This window comes from Ornithorhynchus anatinus, unplaced genomic scaffold, assembly GCF_004115215.2.
Source record: "Ornithorhynchus anatinus isolate Pmale09 unplaced genomic scaffold, mOrnAna1.pri.v4 scaffold_443_arrow_ctg1, whole genome shotgun sequence".
Taxonomy (NCBI): Eukaryota; Metazoa; Chordata; class Mammalia; order Monotremata; family Ornithorhynchidae; genus Ornithorhynchus; species Ornithorhynchus anatinus.
The window spans coordinates 1,646-20,425 of record NW_024396820.1 but is presented as its reverse complement, the minus strand read 5'-3'; the positions used below and the strand labels follow the sequence as shown (position 1 = coordinate 20,425).

Here is an 18,780-nt window from a genome sequence, read left to right as displayed (position 1 = left end):
TCAGGCCTGCCGAATCCCCTTTCTGGCTTCCCTGCTCTGTAGCAGTTGGAGCTGTTGGTCTGCTGTCCCCCTCTTGCCAACCTCAACCCTTCCTGGCCCCATTCAGCAGCCTCAGGAGATTGCTAGACAAACAACATCTCCCGAAAGAGGGGGTTCATCTGTGGGGGCTTAGATCCAGGTGAAGAAGAAAGAAGAAAATGAACCCAGGGAGTTTGGTCCCGTAAACTATGGCATTAATCCATAAACCTCTGAACAAACTAAGGCTTGAATGCATCTGCCTATGGAAAAGCTACGCCTTTACTGCCAAAACCTCCAAAAGTTGGGCATCTCTTGCACAAAACATATGTAAACCTCGAACGAAAGGGACATTGGCAAACAACCCTTAGGGACCCTATGTCTCGCCCCACCACGGGGCGGTTTGCACACTTGCCTCAACCTCTATCTCAGGTGGACAGGTCCTCAAACGCCTTTTCCTCTCTAGCACTCGGCAAGACCTTTACGGAGCCTCCGGATGGGCACCCGTGGGTAGGCCAAGCACCCTTTGGGCTGTCCTAGCCTCCCCTCCAGGTTGCAAGGTGTCGGGGTTAGCTCGGGTGCATGTGGCTTTAATGGGGGAGGGCGTGGAAGTGGCAACTGGGCGTTCATATTCCCCTGACCAACCAGGCAAGCAACCCAATATTTCATATTCCCCTGACTAACCAGGCAAGCAACCCAATATCACCGCCATGTTGCGGAAAAGATTATCTGCCTGTAACACGCGACATCGAGATTCTTCCGCATGGACCCTAACCTACATCAAAATGTGTTTCCGTGGACACGGCAGGTGGGGAAGGTATTGGGCAATTGGGTGAGATGTTCAGTCCCTGTGAAGTGTGATGTGAAGTCCCTGTGGAGCCATATCTGCAGGTTGTGGCCTCAAACTCCAAGTCTTTGATACCCATCCATAAACAACTCAGAGCATGTAACAATTTCTGGTTAACAGAGGAGAAGGGGGGGCCTTTCCTGAGTGGAGTCGGTTTGGCTCGCTCTGGTCAGGCGACGCTGAAGGCAGCTCGGGCCGATCTCACACTCCGCCACAGGGCCACGGTTGTCCAACTGACTAGGTCCAATGTTGTTCTAGGCCGAGTGCTTTCAGGGGCATCTTCGGGGAGCAGCGGCAGGAAATCAGGTAGAGAAAAAGCTGGAGGCCAACAAAGCATAAGACCATTTCAGGCACGAATTGAGCAAGGAAAGTCAAAATATGCCAGAACCAACTGGGGAGGCCACATTAGGGAAATGTGAGTAAAGGAACGCTCAAATACCTTCCAGGCTCTCAGAGTCTATTCGGGCCTTCCTGAAGCCCACAGATCTGTGTGACCAGGTCTCCTGTACAACGGCCACCTGGTTTAGGCCAGCAAATCCAGTGTCAGCCGTGCGGGCAACATGCTGGACAAGCTTGCCAAGTCCTTTCTCCTCGTCTACTTTCTTGCGCCAAGCCAGGACCCACATTCCTAGTCTGACATCCCACCCCGAGGCCCAGTAGGGTTCTTGACATCTCTACGACTAATGCCATATCTGGACAGTCATTTCTTCCCTTCCATGGTATTCTTCTGAGGTTTCTTCTTCTCCACTCCATTCCGAGCACTTTGCCAATGACCGGGCTCAAAGAGAGAGGGGTTTCACTTCGGGGCCTCAGCACTAGATTCTACAACAGCAGCAGATAACAAGTAGGACCAAGAGAAATAGAATTACAAAGCAAGCAAGGAAAATTCAGGTGTCCACTCCCAAAGATGCCAAGCGGCGGATGGCCGGTGGACCTGAGCTGCCCTATCGCAGAAGGGTAAGTGAGGGGTTTGGAATAACCACTGTCCACATGGCCACCGTTGCTGCTCCACCCCGACAGGAACGGCCAATCGCATCTCCCAGACTGCAGCTCTGGCTTGATCCAGGCTCTGGGCTGAAGTGCAGGAGCACTCTTATTAAGAGTAAGTCATCCCAGCAAGTGCTGAGAACAAGATCTGCATGTTTCTCAGCTCCCACGTGAAGAGATAGGATGGGAATGATGGCCTGGGGCTGTTCTATGTGCGACCAGCCTGAGGGAGAACAGGAAGCCCGTGAGGACAAGGGCCACAGCCAAGTGATAATAAATAATAATAATGTTGGCATTTGTTAAGCGCTTACTATGTGCCGAGCACTGTTTTAAGCGCTGGGGTAGACATAGGGGAATTAGGTTGTCCCACGTGGGGTTCACAGTCTTAATCCCCATTTTACAGATGAGGGAACTGAGGCACAGAGAAGTTAAGTGACTTGCCCACAGTCACACAGCCGACAAGTGGCAGAGCTGGGATTCGAACTCATGAGCCCTGACTCCAAAGCCCATGCTCTTTCCACTGAGCCACGCTGCTGCTATGGTACGACCGAGAGACCACAGACCGGTTGGGACCATTAACCACCGCCTGGGACAGCTCCCCAAGGATGCCGTGATCTCTCCAGTGTCGGGCCGCAACACGGCAGGACCCTCAGCCACCGGGCAGGACAAGGACTTGCCCTGTTCCCATCTCCTGCCCTTCCCACACTCCACTGGGGTTTTCTTCTCAGCAGAGACCCCAAATGCGGGACGCCGCCCTGGAGCTGCTGGCAGCCCTGGCTGGTGGCTGGGTGATGGAGGAGGAAGCCTGCCGACTAGAGGAAGAAGCCTGCCTACTAGAGCAGGAGCTGATCCACTGCCACCTCCGCAACCTCTTCCATGTAATGGGCGAGCACCCTACAATGAGCAAAGTGCTTCTCCCCCATCTTTTGCAGTCCCTGCCCATTTTTGGTGCCTGGTCCTTTTCTCCCCCACCCTCTGACTCCCACCCCACTCTGGTTCTCCATTTCCCGAAGACCAGATATACATTCTTCAGTACATACCATCACTACCAGTCTGGATAATCTGTGGCTCTTGGATGAAGACGTGGAATTCCTTTCCCAGGGTAAGTCCCAAGCGGAGTCTTCTGCCTCTGACTTTCCATCTGTCTGACTTGTTCTCTGTTCTGTGCTTCCTCCTCCGTCTTCCTTCCCTTCATCCTTCTCCCTCTCGACCTCCCCTCACCCCACCCCAGATTTGCCAGTGCCCAGAGGGACAGATATACATTCTTTGGTATACACCATCATCATCAGTCTGGATAATCTGTGGCTCGTCGACCAAGACATGGAATTCCTGTCCCAGGATGAGTCCCAACCGTAGTCTTCTGTCTGTCTGTCTGTCTGTCGGACGCCCTGACTGTTCTTGCTTCTTCCTCCATTTTCCTTTCCTTCCTCCCTCTCCTGCTGAACCTTTCCTAACCCTGCCCCGGCGGTGCCAGTGCCCAGAAGGGGCCGCTCCACCTGGGCTCGTGGCATCGGCTGCCCTTCTCTACAGATAACGTCACTCCAGCAACGAGCCACAAGTCTTCCCCCGATACTCGGGGCAGTTTCCCCTATGCTGGCGCTGCCCTTGACACCTACTCTCCACCTAAAGATCTCTCCCTTCCGATTGTCCCTGCCCTGGGGCCCCAGGCCCCTCCCTGGTGCCAGCAGCCCTCATCCCATCTCCTGCCCCTCCTTCACACTCCAGCAGCGGGGTTTCTCCTCAGAAGAGACCCCAAGTGGGGGTCGCAGCCGTGGAGTTGCTAGCAGACGTAGCAGGAGGTTGGGTGACTGAGAAAGAAGCCTACCTGCAATAGGAACGAGTCCGCTGCCTCCTCCGGACCTTGCTCCACAGAAGGACGTACACCCGACAGTGTGCAAAGTGAGTCTTCCCCAGCATCCCCAGTCCCCGTCCTGCACCTGGCCTATTGTGCCTGGTCCTGGCCCTCATCCTCCCACCGGTCTAGGCCCTCCTCCGGCACCTGGTCTTGGCCTCTCTCCTCTGCCTGACACTTGTCCTCCTCTTCCATCTGCTCCTGGATCTCCTCCAGTGCCTGGTCCTGATTTTTCTCCCCTGCCTCGTCATGGCCCTCCTCCTCTGCCTGGTCCTGGCCCACCTTCTTGACCTGATCCTGGCCCTTCTACGCATCTGCCTAGTCCTGGTCCACCTCCTCTGATTGTCCTGGCCTTCCTTCTTCAACCGGTATTGACCCTCCTCCTCTGCCTGGTCCTGGCCCCCCTCCTCCTCCTCCACCTTGTCCTTGCCCTCCTCCTCCCGCGGTCCAGGTCCTCCTCCACCGACTGCTCTGGTTCTCCTCCTCCAGCTCTTCCTTGAACTCCTCCACCTATTCCTGGCACTCCTCCTCCTCCTCGTCCTCCTCCTCCTCCTCCTGCTATGGTATCAAATTCCCAGTCTGGAATGCAATTCTGGCCCCAATCTGGCCCCTGGCCCCTTGAGCCCCCTTCCCTTACATGGCTGTCTGGCGGCCGGATCCACTACATTCTTCTGGGCCCTGAACCCATGGCATGTCCCAAGGCAGCCCCCACTGCTGCAGACGGGGAACCCTACGAGCAGTCTGACACCACTCGTCCTCCCAGGCTTCTTCTTCTCCCACAGGATTGGAGCCCTCAGAAGAAGAAGAGGTCATCGTTCTCTGGCAGGTTCCTCTTGAGAAACCTCAGGAATCGGCGGATCTTGGCCGAGGGGTCGTTTTTTAGGGTGTGAATTGGTGAAAGGGGGTGGAAAAGAGCACGTGAGATGCAGGGCCCTAACAGCTGTCCCTCTCCCCCACTTTCCCCTGGAGCACAACCCCGGGACCTGGGAGGAGTCTTCCAGTCCCCTCCCCACTCCATTCCCCCCAGCCCATAACTTCCTCTCCCCTCGTTCTGTCCTTTTACGACCACACACCCAGGGCTGCGGAGATGGTAAGGGGCCCAAAGGAAAAGGCTGAAAGATGAGACAGAGGAAAGAGGAAGGCAGAGACATCAATCCATTAGTCGGTGAGCGCTTACCATGTGCAAAGCACTGCATTAAGCACTTGGGGAGAATACATTCCAACAGAATGAGCAGAAACAGCGTGGCTCAGTGGAAAGAACCCCGGCTTGGGAGTCAGAGGTCATGGGTTCGAATCCCTGCTCTGCCACCTGGCACCTGTGTGACTGTGGGCAAGTCACTTAACTTCTTTGTGCCTCAGTTCCCTTATCTGTAAAATGGGGATTAACTGTGAGCCTCACGTGGGACAACCTGATTACCCTGTATCTATCCCAGCACTTAGAACAGTGCTCTGCACATAGTAAGCGCTTAACAAATACCAACATCTCCTTGCCCATAACGAGCTGACTGTCTAGGGGGAAATAACTGCTAGAGGCCCAGAGGCGAAGCGTTCAGAAAGGGGAGTGAGAGAGAAAAGCATGACAGAGGAGGAAGCACAGAGCATGGCCACAGACAGAAGCAAGAGAGGGAGAGAGTGTGTATGTCTACGTTGGGGACTCACTATTGAAGAAGATATCCAAGTCTGCTTCGGAGAATCGCGGGCTTTTGCGGATGATGGCGATGGTGTGTACTGAGGGGAAAGGAAACAAGCCATTATTTTCTCGTTTGTTTGCCCATCCATTGCTCCACCTGCTTCCCGGAAGGACTACTGCCCAATTTCCATGTCTAGCCCCCAGAGGCATGGAATAAGGAGCCAGGAAGGACCTCCTCTGGGATCCGGCAAAGAAAATCGGCCGGGACAGATCAGGAGGCTTTTGTTGTTGGTTTGTTTGTTTGTTCGCTTGTTTTTTGGTTGCTTGGTTGGTTTTCTTTCCCCAGCACCCGCCGCTCCCCACTCACTGAGGAAGACAACGGCCGCAAATTTCACATCTGGCGGGGGGCAGTTCATATATGCCAAGAGCTTGGGACCAGAAAATGGGATGACTTTGCTCGAAGCTCTCCATCTGCGGAGTAAAAGAAAACGAGTGAGAGACCGCAGCCCATCCCCAACCTCCTTGCGGACGCTCCCCAACTCTTCAACTCCTAGGTCCACCCTAGGGCACTGGGCTTTCAACCTCCTCCTCGTCCCTTTCCAAAATCAACCCCTCGAGACTTTCAGGTCACTGTGGGTCGGGAACTTGTCCATCGACTGTTCAGTTTTTCTCTCCCAAGCGCTAGGTACAGTGCTCTGCACACAGTACTTACCCAAGATATCCCCCCGATGGGCCCCTCCGGGAGGGATCCGCGCTCACATTTCCCACCCCGGACTTGAGGTCACCGCCTTTCAGTCCTCCCCCCTTCCCCCCCGCCCATCCCAGACGTCCTCACCAAGGCCTGCCAGATGGTAGCGTAGGCCGTGCTCTCCCTCTCTTCCCCAATCAGCGTTCTCCCGACTACTTGGCTGTACCTCCAGCCGACGCTCTGGGCCAAACAGAAGAACGTATATCTGGCTTTCTGCAAACGGAAGAACCTGAAGGGTGGGTTTCAGAAGGAGTTACAGGCCTGGACCAGGGACCCAGAGAGGACGGGGACTGGGGTGGGTGGGCGAGACTCACTTTGTGCACTGAAGGGTGCTAGTCCCTCAGGTGGAAGAGGACGGGGATGAGGCAGTGGATGAGCTCTTGCTGGCAGCAGGTTTTGTCTTCTTCCACCCAGCTGCCGGCTACAGCTGCCAGCAGGTCTACGGCTGAGACTCCCACTTGGGGTCTCTCCTGAGGAGAAACCCTGGTAGAGTGTGGGAGCGGGGCGGAGCAGGAGATGGTTAGGGGGCTTCTGGCACCGGGGCGGGGGCTGGAGACTCCAGGGCAGGGAGAACCCGGGGACTGAGCTCTACGGGGCTGGGGGTGGATGGGAGGGAGTGAGGGCAAAGACGGCAGAAAGGGGGACACAGAACCGGGCGGGGGGCAGAGGATCGCCGTGGCTCCCCATGGGGGTGACGAGCTGGGCAAGGGCAGCTGATGGCTCGAGCCCCGTGGGAGCTGTGGAAACGGCCCCCTCTGGGCTCTGGCCCTGCCGGGGTGGGGGCGGGAGGTCCCGGGCTCCGGCCGTGTGGCGGCTGCTCCCCTGTCCCCCCGGGTCCCTCAGAGTCACGTCGTCAAAGAAGGGACCCAGCATGAGGACGATGTCCTCACTGAGGTGGCCTTGTCCCTGAGAGCCCAGGCTGCAGGCGGTGAGGGTCTCCACGTCCATGCCCGCTAGGACTCCCTCCTGGTCCTGCCGGGACCCTCCTGAAGCCTTCCAGGAGGAAGGGGAGCTGAGCCAGGAGCATTGGGTGCTGAGGAGATGAGGGCGGAGAGGGCGACGGTGAGGCGGTCCGCCCCGAGGCGGCTCCCCTGGGCTCCCGATCCCGGGGCTCCATTGCGCCCGGGAGTCCTGTCTGTGCCGCCCCGCCTCCCCTGTCCCATCTGGGCCCTCCGCGGGTGGGGGTGGGTGGTGGGTGTGAGGAGGGTCTCAAAGACAGTCCGGATTCCGGGTTGGAGTTCACCCAGGGCCCTCCACCTTCCACTCCGGCGGTGGCCCTCGGGCAGGGCCTCTGACCTTGTCGGAGTTGAGCGGCAGGCTGGTGAGGGCCTGCAGGCTGATGACCCGCAGTGCGGGATCAGGGTCCTCTAGTCCGTCCCGGAGGATGAGCTGCACGACCTCGGGGTCCAGGACAGTCTTCAGGTCGGGGGTCCAAATCAACTGCCAAGGGAAACCGTGTCTGCAGCCGGACGGCGTGGGCGAAGGGGGCAGGCGTCTGATGCTCGGGGAGGCGGAGCCGGAACCCCCAGAGACGGGGCAAGGGGTGCCAAGCTGTGGTGAAGGGGAACGGGGACCAGCTCCTCCCCGCTCCCCTCCAACCCCTTCCCACAATCTCACCCGGGATTCGGGGCGTGGGGGTCCCTGCCGGGCGGTAGCAGCCCCTAGTGCCGACCTGAGCCGGCTTCGTGGTCCCCTCGGCCCCGGTTCTTATCTCGGCCAGCAGGCCCATGGCCACACTCTGGCCCTGCGGGCCCTTCCCCACCAAAGAGCTGGCCATCGTTTGCAGGAGCCTGGTTACCACTGGGCACCTGCTCTGGACCAGGGTCCTGGAGGAAATGGCCCCGGCGGGCTGAGTTCAGAGACCAGTCTGGGAAGTCCCGGGGCATGGAAATAGGAGTTCGGGGAGGGCCAGGAAAGGGCACTTGACTGAGGAGACTGCTCCCACCTGCTCCCCCAGCTCTATTACCTGGGGCATCCCTCCCAACCCGCCACACACACAGACACACAGACGCAAACACACACACACACAGAAGCACAAACAAATACACACACATACACACACACACACCTGGCCAGAAGGGAAACAGCCTCCTGGAAGGTGTCGAGGGTTGAGAAGAGTTGCCAGCTGTCCTGCAGCTCCAAGGACATGAAGCTCTGCCAACATGCTCTGGTGGACAGAAGACTCCTCAAGGCCTCCAGAGCGGTCCTGAGAGCAACCAGGGGTGGGCAAGGGCAGGGCGGGGCCAGGCGGGTGATGTGAGAGGACTAGCGGCTGTCAGTCCTTCCTGCCGATGTTGGGCTTGTCCGAAAAAACTCTTGCCCTGTCACAGGCAACCCCTACCCAAAGGGTAGGCACAGGAGACCTGACCCTTTCCTAGCCTTCCAAAACCCCCATCCCTGACATGTTGGTCCCTGGCCCAGCAAGGACCTTCCAGAGCAGGGGCTCCCTGGCATTCCTGCCATCCTCGGTCCCTCAGAACTCCGGGCCAGCGGCCCCCGGTCCTGAGACCCCCATCCTCGACACAGGGTCCCGGTGGGATCTGCCTGGTCATCGGGGGGATGAGCCATCGGCACTTGGAGTATCTCCGTCATGGGTCCCTCTGCCCATCCTCACATCCCTCCAGCCGCTCACCTCCAGGGACTGAGGTCTGAGGGGATGGTGGGCTCCACAGCTAAGAGTGCCCGCTCCCCGACCAGGCCCAGCTCCAGCAGTAGAAGGCCAGGAAGAGCTGGGGGAGGTGTTGGGCCATGCTTCCGAGTACTCCACAACAAAGAGAAGCTCATACAACGTGTTCCCAGTCTGGCGGGGTGGTCCCGCCACCTTCCCCACCCAGACCCGCCCTGCCCTCTAGGCCTCTGTCCACAGCTCCCTTTGACCCCTGCTCCCAGGGCCTTCTCTGGGCCCAAATCCTCGGGCAGGGATGGGCAGCACCCAGTTCGGGGGCTCCTCTCAGGCCTGGATGAAAAGCCATCCTCATCCCTTCATAAAGACCATACTTAGGATGATGATGATTATCATGCTCATTCCAGAGAGGAAAGAGGGGTCACCCTATTTTTCCCCTATTTTTCCCTAACCTTTTACCTAGGCCTAACCTTTTCCACTAGCCAAACCTTTTCCCCTAGACAAACCTAATCCCCTACTGTAACCTTCGCCCCTAGCCTAATGTTTTCCTCTAGCCTAACATTTTCCCCTGGCCTAAACATTTCCCTTGACCTAACCTGTTCCTCTGGTCTAACCTTTTCCCCTGGCCTGCCCTCTTCCCCTGGTCTAACCTTTTCCCCAGGCCAATCCTTTCCCCCACTCTAACCTTTTCCTCCATTCTAACCTTTTCGCCTGGCCTAACCTTTTCGCCTGGCCAACCTTTTCGCCTGGCCTGACCTTTTCCCCTGGCCTGAACTTTTCCCCTGGCCTGACCTTTTCCCCTGGGTTATCCTTTCCTTTTGGCCTATCTTTTTCCCCGGGTCTAACCTTTTCCCTTGACTAACCTTTTCTTGTAACCTAAACCCTTCCCCTAGGGAAACCTTTTCCCCTACTCTAACCTTCTCCCCTAGCCTAAAGTTTCTCCTTTGCCTAACCTTTCCCTTAGCCTAATCTTACCCCTAGCGAAGCGTTTTCCCCAGCCTAAGGTTTTCCTTTAGCCTAACCTTTCCCATAGCTTAACCTTTCCTTTGGCCTAACCTTTCCCCTAGCCTATCATTTTCCCCTATGCTAACTTATTCTCATGGCCTAGCCTTTTCCCCTGGCCTACCCTCTTCCCCGGCCTACCTTTTTCCCCTAGCCAAACCTTGTCCCCTATTGTAAACTTTGCCCCTGGCCTAATCTGTTCCCCTGTCCTAAACTTTTCCCCTAGCCAAATCTTTTCCCTTATTGTAACATTTGCCCCTAGCCTAATATTTTCCCCTGGCCTATCCTTTTCTGCTAGCCTAACCTTTTCCCTGGACTAACTTTTTCCTGTAGGCAAAAACTCTTCCCCAGGCCAAACCTCTTTACCCAGGCCAAACCTTTTCCCCTAGGCTAACCTTGCCCCCGGCCTGCCCTTTCATGCATTCCATAGTATTTATTGAGCGCTATGTGCAGAGTACTGTTCTAAGCGCTGGGGTAGATCCAGGGTCATCAGATTGTCCCACGTGGGGCTCACCGACTTTCTCCCCATTTTACCGAGGTGGTAAATGAGGCACAGAGAAGTGAAGTGACTTGTCCACAGTCACCTAGCTGAGATGTGGTGGCGCCGGGGTGCCTTGCACAGTTCCCCCACATCCTTTCCTTCCAATTTGGGCCCCCCAGCCTTAACCTTGAAGGTTTGGCCCCAAACCCTTACATTCCATGATGGAACCACCCCCCACACCCCTGCCGGCTTTGGCCTTGCGGGCCTGGCCCTGAGCCACTTGTAAGAAAAAAATGGTTGCTCAGTGCTTCTCCTCAGCTTTGAGGATCCTCTCTCTTATACTGTGGGCAGATTCCACTCCCAGATTTTCCTTCTTCCTGAATAGACTGCATTGCTACCCCAAAGAGAAGTGTGTGTGTGTGTGTGTGTGTGTGTGTGTGTGTGTGTGTGTGAATCATGGGGGGAAGAAGGGTGATGAGGCTCAGGACACTCAGGGGAGAACAGGGGCCCGGGCTCTGTGCAGGAAGCGAGTTCTCTCCGATTTGCCTGGGACTGAGACCTCCTCACATTCTTGTTTTTCTTTGGCTCTGTTTGGCATAGCTGCCTGTCTCCCCTGTTGAGAGGGTGAGCCCGTCACTGGGCAGGGAGAGTCTCTGTGCATTGTCGAAAGTAACATTCCAAGCGGTGAGTACATTGCTGTGCCCATAGGAAGTGCTCAGTCCATACTCTGGAATGAATGATTGAGTGAAGGAAGGAAGATCCAGGGCCCTGACTTCTAGAGATGGGTCAAGTGTTTCTGGGACGACAGTCCCGACGGCAGGGTCACGGCACAGCCTCACTCTCCAGAGAAGGGACCCTTTCGGACTCAGGGTGGCAGTTTGTGGTTTCTAAGGTCGGGAGGAACTGGGGTGTCTCATCTCTTTCTCTCTGAGAAGCAGCGTGGCGTTGCTTTGTCCTTGAAATCCAGGTCCTAGCAGTGTGGCCTGGCAGGACGGAAGGCAGGTCTCGTGCCAGAAACTGAATTGTATCCCGGGTGATGCAGTTTGGCACCTTCCATCAATCCCTTGGAGGTAGGGAAGTTGGGGTCTCGTTGAATCTGCTTTCTGGCTTGTCGCCTAGGGGCTCTTCTGGGCCAGGTCATTGCCCTCCAGGCATCCTTGGCAGGCTTTCCCGACATTCTTTGTGCCTGTGAAGGAAGTGGGTCATGGGGTGAAGGGCCTAACCCTCCATTGCAGAAGGTTTCTTGGCCTCTCCACCTGCCTCTTTGCTCTCCAGCCTTTCTCCATGGCTGTGGAAATTCCACACGACACTTGGTCCAGCACTGAATCCGTGGTGTTGACGGAGGGCTTCCTCTGTGTTGAGCACTGTACTCCAGGTTTAGGAGAGTCCAGGAGCACAGAATGAAGCTACCTGTTCACTGCAGCCCGGACTCCTCCCCTTCACAGACTTGTCCCTCCTGTTCTGCTCTCCTTTCCCTGACCCCTTCCAGATAGGCTTGTCTTGCCTGGCATATAGTAAACATTTAACAAATATCATTAAAAAAATTAGGGAAGGAGCACAATAGAATGGTCCCTCTCAGGATGACACCTGGAGAGTTTCCAGGACTCTACCAGTCTCGGCTGCGGGAGGGACAGTCTAGCAGAGGGCTACCCATTCCATTTCTAGCTCGGCCAGTGGCTAGTGAATGGAAGGCCATATGCTACAAGTCAAAACTCACCCGTGCTGGGCAGCAGAGGCACGGGAGAGAGTCGAGGGCGGACTCTCAAGTTTACTGTGCAGAAGAAGGCAGCGGTAAACCACTTCTGTATTTTTTTACCAAGATAACTCTATGGATCCACTGCCAGAACGATTGCAGATGGAGGTGGGGTGTTCTGGGAGAGATGTGCCCACGGACTCGCTACGGCTCAGAGACGACTCGATGGCATAAGACAGGGCAGTAGAATGGCATTCTATTCCAGTTCTGTTTCTGAGCTGAGTTAGTTTACCGTGGTTTTCCTGCTGCCTGGCAACCTGGCAAAGCCAGTTCTTCTCTTCCTACCTTACAATAAAATGGAAGTTGAGGCCATTTAATACCTTGTGTGTTAACATAAATTCTCCCCCATGTCATCGACTTCTTGTTTCGCTGTAGCGGGTGGGGAGGAATAGAATACTTATTTGGATTGCCTGGATGAGATACATATTAAATGTTTTATCAATCAGTAAATCAACCAGGGGTGCTAAGCGCCTACTGTGTGCAGAGCACTGTACTAAGCACATAGGAGAGCGCAATACAACATAGTGGATAGAGACAACCCCTGGCCACAGAGAGCTTACGGTCTACAGTTTTTATTTATTGATTTATGCAGTCATATTTTCTGTCTTGCCCTGTGGGACAGGGAACACGTCCATTTATTGTTCAATCAGCCTAATAATAATAATGAATAATTATGGCATTCGTTAAGTGTTTACTTTGTGCCAGGTACTCTTCTAAGCGCTGGGGTAGTTACAAGCCCTTGCTCTTTCCCAAAGAAGCCGAAGCCCTGGTTGACTTGCAAGTTACCCTGAAGAGAAATGAGCGTATTGGTAAATTTTTAAGTATTAAGAAGGACTGCCTTTACTAGCTCCTGAAGACTTGGGTTTCCATTTGCCATTCTCCGGCATGCTGGACTCGGTCTGTCTCTCCCTAAATTCTCGATCAATCGGTAGATATTGAGTGCTTACCGTGTGCAGAGCACTGTTCTGAAGCACTTGGGAAGGTACAATCCAAAATTCTACCTTTATTCTACCGACATTCACAGGGTCCTGTGAGTTCTTTCAGAAGATCTTGGGTCAGAAGTTGGGAATTAGTTGTATTTATTGAGCCCTAACTGTGTGCACTTGGGAGAATACAGTATCACAATAAACAGACACATTCCCTGCCCACAGTGAGTTTACAGTTTAGAGTCCAGTGCAAAATCCAAAATGGACAAGAACAGTAACTACCCACTCCAAACTGGATGCCTCAGAGGGGCACCTTTGCTTCATTCAATTGTATTTATTGAGCGCTTACTGTGTGCAGAGCACTGTACCAAGAGCTTGGAAAGTACAATTCAGCAACCGAGACAATCCCTCCCCAACAGCGGGCTCACAGTCTCATGATTATGAAGCAGCGTGGCCTAGTGGAAAGAGGCCCGGCCTGGAGGTGAGAGGACCTGGGTTCCAATCCCGGTTCTGACAGCTGCTTGCTGGGTGACCTTGAGCAAGTCACTTCACTTCTCTGTGTCTCAGCTTCCTCAATTGTGAAATGGGGATTCCACATCTTTTTTCTAGTTTTTGTTTTTTGTAATATTAAACACTTGTATGTGTCAAACACCTTTCTGAGCTCTCGGACAGGTACAGGTGAATCAGTTTGAACATAATCCCTGTCCCACAAGGGGCTATCAGCCTGCCATACCTCACTAGCCCAACCCTGCACCCAAATCCTACTGTTGATACAACTCAAACCGCAACTTTGCCATAGTTTTCCGTGGGTGGCAAAGTTCGTGGAAACCTACGTGTAAGCGTAGGATCCGTTCGCGAAAGAGCCTCACCATGCACATTTAGCTTGTTATTTCCTAGAGAAATTTGAGTTCACTTGGGTTATATTTATATTCACATCTGTCTCTCCCTCTAGACTGTAAACTCACTGTGGGCAGGGAATGTGTTTATTGTTGTACTCTCCCAGATGCCTAGTACAGTGCTCTGCATACAGTAAGAGCTCAGTAGATTTGATTGAGGCTAAATATATGGAAACCACACCTATTTTATTGGGAGGGAAAGCCCTCATTAAGCAACGAAGAGGCCCATGGTGAAGATAGGTTTTGGTCCAGAAATCTATTTTAAATCCACATTTTTCCCTTAGCCTTTATTATATTTCCTTATATATGAAGAAAAAAAAAGTTCACATTTATTTCCAATTGCAGACAGAAGAGAAAGATGGGCTTTTTTTTTTCTTTCCCATTATCTGCCAAGTCAGAGGACAGGAAAGGGAAATGGTCCAGTTGATGAAGTGATCCCTTGTTTAAAGGAGCGGTCGGTCTTTTTTAAAACCTAGCTGACACTCTCGTTGAAACCGTCCTTTAACAACTTTGTTTTTAAAATTCAAACTTGAAAAATAGAAAGCCACTCAGGGGGGTTTGTGCTTAACCCCGACCCTCGAGATTAGTAACCTGGATAATGACTTGGAGGAGGAAGACCTATGGCAGAAATCTCCGTCCCCTGCTTGTTTTTTTCCAATTTCCCATCGAGGACCGATTCAGATGCTTGAACATGAGATTCAAAAAGTATCTTTCAGGGAACAGGTTTTTTTCAGGGGGGAAAAAGCCTTCTAAAACTTGGCTTATGCCTCCCACTTTTCAAACAGCAAGGAATAGCTAACACAAAATGTCACATAATAATGGAGGAGCAGACCTAGTGGAAAGACCCTGGGCTTGTGAGTCAGAAGACTTGGGTTCTAATCCCAACTCTGCCAAATGCTTGCTGTGAGACTTTGGGCAAGTCAGTTAACTTCTCTGTACCTCAATTCTCCCTCTTAATTAGACTGTAAGCTCCAGGTAGGACGGGGACCGTGTCCAACCTAATTCACTTATATCTTACCCCGCACTTAGAAGAGTGGTTTAACACACATTTTGCAAATACCACAAAAACACGTCACAAATAAACACTTCACAATTGCCATAAAAAACCATCCTGAAGTATGCAGCACTTTGCCTACTCTGAAAAATATATGTCAATACAAACAGATCCGTGGATACTTTGAACAGTACTATAAGTTGAGGACGATTTCTTCCTTTCTACTGATTGGGCTTTTATAATTCATTTGCGGAGGGAAAGCCCTCTTGAAACAGCTCTTAAGAGCCCATCAGCGACTCTCCACAGTCACTTCATAGACTGCAGGCCTGGTGAGTTGATTCTGTTCACGTTTGGCTGAGGTTTTATTATTCTGTAGCAATCTCATGACTGCAGCAATCTCCACAAAGTCCTTTAAAAGTCCCCATCGATTGGTTGATTGTTCAATCCCCATTTTACAGATGAGGCCCAGAGAAGCACAAGAACTTGCCCAGAGCCACACCATGGGCAAATCACTAGACCTATTAGCGCCAGCTCTGGGCAATCAAGCGTTCGGGAGAGTACAGTAATGTAGTCATGATGATCCCTTCCCCTGAAGGAGCCCATAATCTGGTGAGAGAGGCAGATGCTAAAATCAAGCAGATGGTCTCAGCACAGACCCACATCAGCGAAACATCGATTCATGGAAAGAAAAGCAGAATGGACAGAATGGTTGAGCTGCCGTTCCCATTGACTCGTTCTTCTTATCCTTTGCTGCCCTCCGTCTGTTGAAAGCTCACGGGACACTGAAAGATTGAGTCCAGAGTTCACAAAAGCTTTTTCTGGTTTCACCACATGTAAACATACACCTCCTAATAATAATAATGGTATTTGTGAAGGGTTTACTATGTGCTGGGCACTGTACTAAGCGCTGGGGTGGATGGAAGCAAACTGGGTTTGGCACTGCCCGTTCCCCATGAGGCTCCCAGTCTCCATCCCCACTTTAATAACTGAGGCCCAGAGAATTGAAGTGACTTACCCAAGTTCACTCAGTGGCCAAGTGACAGAGAAACTCCACCATGCCCATGGTTCATCCCAAACTTTATCCCCAATGCTATAAAGAATCAGTGTTTTGGTCTAGATAATGAATAGGACACCTGGGTTTATTCTCTTTTAATGGCATTTGTTAAGCGCTTACTATGGCGCTAGTATTAAACGCTGGGGGTAGATAAAAGGTAATAAAGTTACCACATGGGACTCACAGACTTAATCCACATTTTGCAGATGAGGTAACGGAGAAGTGAAGTGGCTTGCCGGCGGTCACCCCGCAGACAGTGGCAGAGCTGGGATCAGAACCCAGATCCTTCTATCCACTAGACCACACTGCTTCTCTAATGCTCTCTTCCTCTATCCTCCTCACAGTGCAGGGTTAGGCACTGATTTCATTCAGTCCTATCTATTGAACGCTTACTGAACAGTAGGCAGACACATTCCCTGCCCACAGAAACACTTGGGATTGTCCAAGTACTATCCGACTGCAGTCCACACCTAAACAGACCTACCATTTGTTTGGCAAGCAGCCCAAAACTCTGGAGTCCTTGCTGGATCTTCGTACAGGGTAAGTGCTTAGTACAGTGCTCTGCACACTGTAAGCGCCCAATGAATACCACTAATTGATCTGGGCCATGGGCAGTGAAGATTTCGAACCGGAGAACCATCTGGACACTCAAAATCACTGTAAAAAAGTGGATTTTATTGAGCGGTTTGGGTGTAGATTGAAGGTTCCGAAGAATGGGAAAGGAAATGCTCAATTCCTACCCTCTCTCCAGGTCTCTCAGTTCCATCTCCCTACAGTGTCTCACTCAATAATAATAATAAATGTGGTATTTTTAAGCACTTACTCTGTGCCAGGCACTGTACGAAGCACTGGTGTCTTGTTTTATTCTGAGTGGTCCGTGGTCATATCTCTTCCAGAATGCCCTGCTTTCTATCTGCGATCGTTCTGGTAGTGGATCCGTGGGGTTTTCCTGGTAAAAAATCCAGAAGTGGTTTTCCACTGCCTTGTTCCGCACAGTAAACTTGCATCTCCACCCTTGACTCTCTCCTGTGCCCCTGCCACCCTGCTTGGGTGAGTTTTGACTTGTGGCAGATGGCCTGCCTCTCGCTAGCCACTGCCCAAGCTAGGAATGGAGTGGACAGGCTTCTGCTTGACTCTCCCTCTCATAGCCGAGACCGGTAGAGTGCTGGAAACTTTCCAGGCACCATCCTGAGAGGGGAGAGCTGAGGTAGGTACAAGCAAATCAGTTGGACACAGTCCCTGTCCCACGGGGGCTCACAGTCTCCCCTCCCATTTCCCAGATGAGGTAATTGAGGCTCAGTGAAGTGAAATGACTAGCCTGAGGTCGCACGGCAGACAAGTGGCGGAACCGGGACTAGAACCCAGGTTTCTCTGACTGCCAGGTCCACGATGCGTCCGCTAGGTCACACGCACGATGTCCTGAGGCAGAGGAAGGGAGAGGAAGCACCACAATTATTCCTACGCTTCCAGTCTCAGCTCCCCTTTGCTTGCCAATCCAAGGAACAAGAAAGAGCTGCTTCAGCTGCTCATATATCCCCAAGGCGGGAGTTCGAAGGAATGTTCTCACCCTTCCCCCCACAACCCACCTTGGGACATACGGGCCGCACACCCCGCCTGCCCCGCTGCAAGACTCGGCACCGTGACATCACGGGGCGTGCTGTGTGACATCATCAAATCACCCTGTTTCTCTGTGTGGTGAAACAGCAGCCTCCAGACTTAGTGGTCCCCCTTTATCCTAACGTGACTCCTGCAGAGGTGTCCATGGCCTCATCTCAGACTCTGGTCAGCCAATCAATCAGTCAACCAATCGATGGTATCGACTGAGCGCTTATTACGTGTGGAGCACTGTTCTAAGCGGCTGGGAAAGGACAATATAGGAGATCTGCAGACACATTCCCTGCCCCTGCCCTTAATGTTCTCCCATTCGAGAGAGGGAGACAGGCATTAATGTAAATAAATTACGGATGTGTACGTAAAACATAGTGGTATTTATTGAGCGCTTGCTACATGCAGAGCACTGTTCTAAGCTCTTGGGGGAGTAAAATCCAACAGGATTAGTGGGCACATTCCCTGACCATAGAGAGCTCATAGTCTGGGGGGAGACAGACATTAATATAAATGAATTACGGAGGTGTACATAATCAGTCAATCGACGGCATTCACTGATTGCTCTGTGCAGAGCACTGTTTTAAGCACTTGGGAGAGGACAATCCGGCAGGATCAGTAGACACATTTCCTGCACGTCAATGAGCTTCCAGTGTAGAGGGACAGACAGGCATTAATATGAATACACTGGTGCTCGCTGCCGGGTCATTCGGCCCAGTCCTTTCTGAAGTAATAGTGCCCGTCTGGCGTGAGGGCCTGCCCTTTCCCCTCCTCTTCCCCCCGCAGCTTGTTTCTTTGGTTCCCGAGATGCATCCCCGAGGAGCCCAAGGCGGGGTGTCGGGGACCACGACCGCCCAATTTGGGGGGGACGGTCACCTCTGGCCACTGGACTGCCTTCCCCAGGGTGATTCAACCCCGGATCCCGGACCCCGACGTGGCCCCGGCCCCACCCTGGAGGGAGAGCGGCTCCCGGGCCACCCCTTCCCTTGCTGCTGAGGAGACAGGATGGTCAGGGCAGGACATGGAGGGAGGAAGGCCTTCAGTCCTTAAATGCAAAGAGGGGGCCTTCGTGCCCCCCGGCATTTGGCCGCGTGTGCGGGACTGGGGGGCATTTCCTCAGGGGAAGTGGGCCTCCTCTCCACCCTTGAGGAATTTGGGAGGCTTCGTTTGGGACTGGACTCCCAGAGACCACACCTGGGAGGTCACGTCCTGAGGCCCGGGCAGGTTGTCCCTCCCAAGGACTGCTCGGATTCAGAACTCGCTCAGGCAAGGAGAGAAGCGGCCCCGGTTCGCTCTTAGCAATCCGCCCCCATCCCAGAGAGAGAACCCATGCTGTTTCCTAGGAACTCATTCATTCATTCATTCAT

At 53.3% G+C, this 18,780-nt stretch overlaps 2 long non-coding RNA genes and 1 other non-coding gene across 3 annotated transcripts; 1 reads left to right on the top strand and 2 right to left on the bottom strand.

The window, feature by feature from the left end:
- Positions 1–279: 279 nt before the first annotated feature.
- Positions 280–4,061, bottom strand: LOC120638203. The gene is made up of 3 exons (XR_005659727.1): positions 2,890–4,061; positions 1,302–1,684; positions 280–1,180 (listed from the first exon to the last, which is right to left on the bottom strand). It is a non-coding gene; the product is annotated as an uncharacterized LOC120638203 (long non-coding RNA).
- A 176-nt stretch (positions 4,062–4,237) lies between these two features.
- On the bottom strand, positions 4,238–6,547 carry LOC103168047. Its single transcript, XR_003756665.2, has 5 exons — positions 6,394–6,547; positions 6,167–6,292; positions 5,699–5,802; positions 5,361–5,429; positions 4,238–4,560 (listed from the first exon to the last, which is right to left on the bottom strand). It is a non-coding gene; the product is annotated as an uncharacterized LOC103168047 (long non-coding RNA).
- Positions 6,548–11,754: 5,207 nt separating this feature from the next.
- Positions 11,755–11,892, top strand: LOC114808902. The gene has a single exon (XR_003756667.1). It is a non-coding gene; the product is annotated as a small nucleolar RNA SNORA7 (small nucleolar RNA).
- Positions 11,893–18,780: the final 6,888 nt, after the last annotated feature.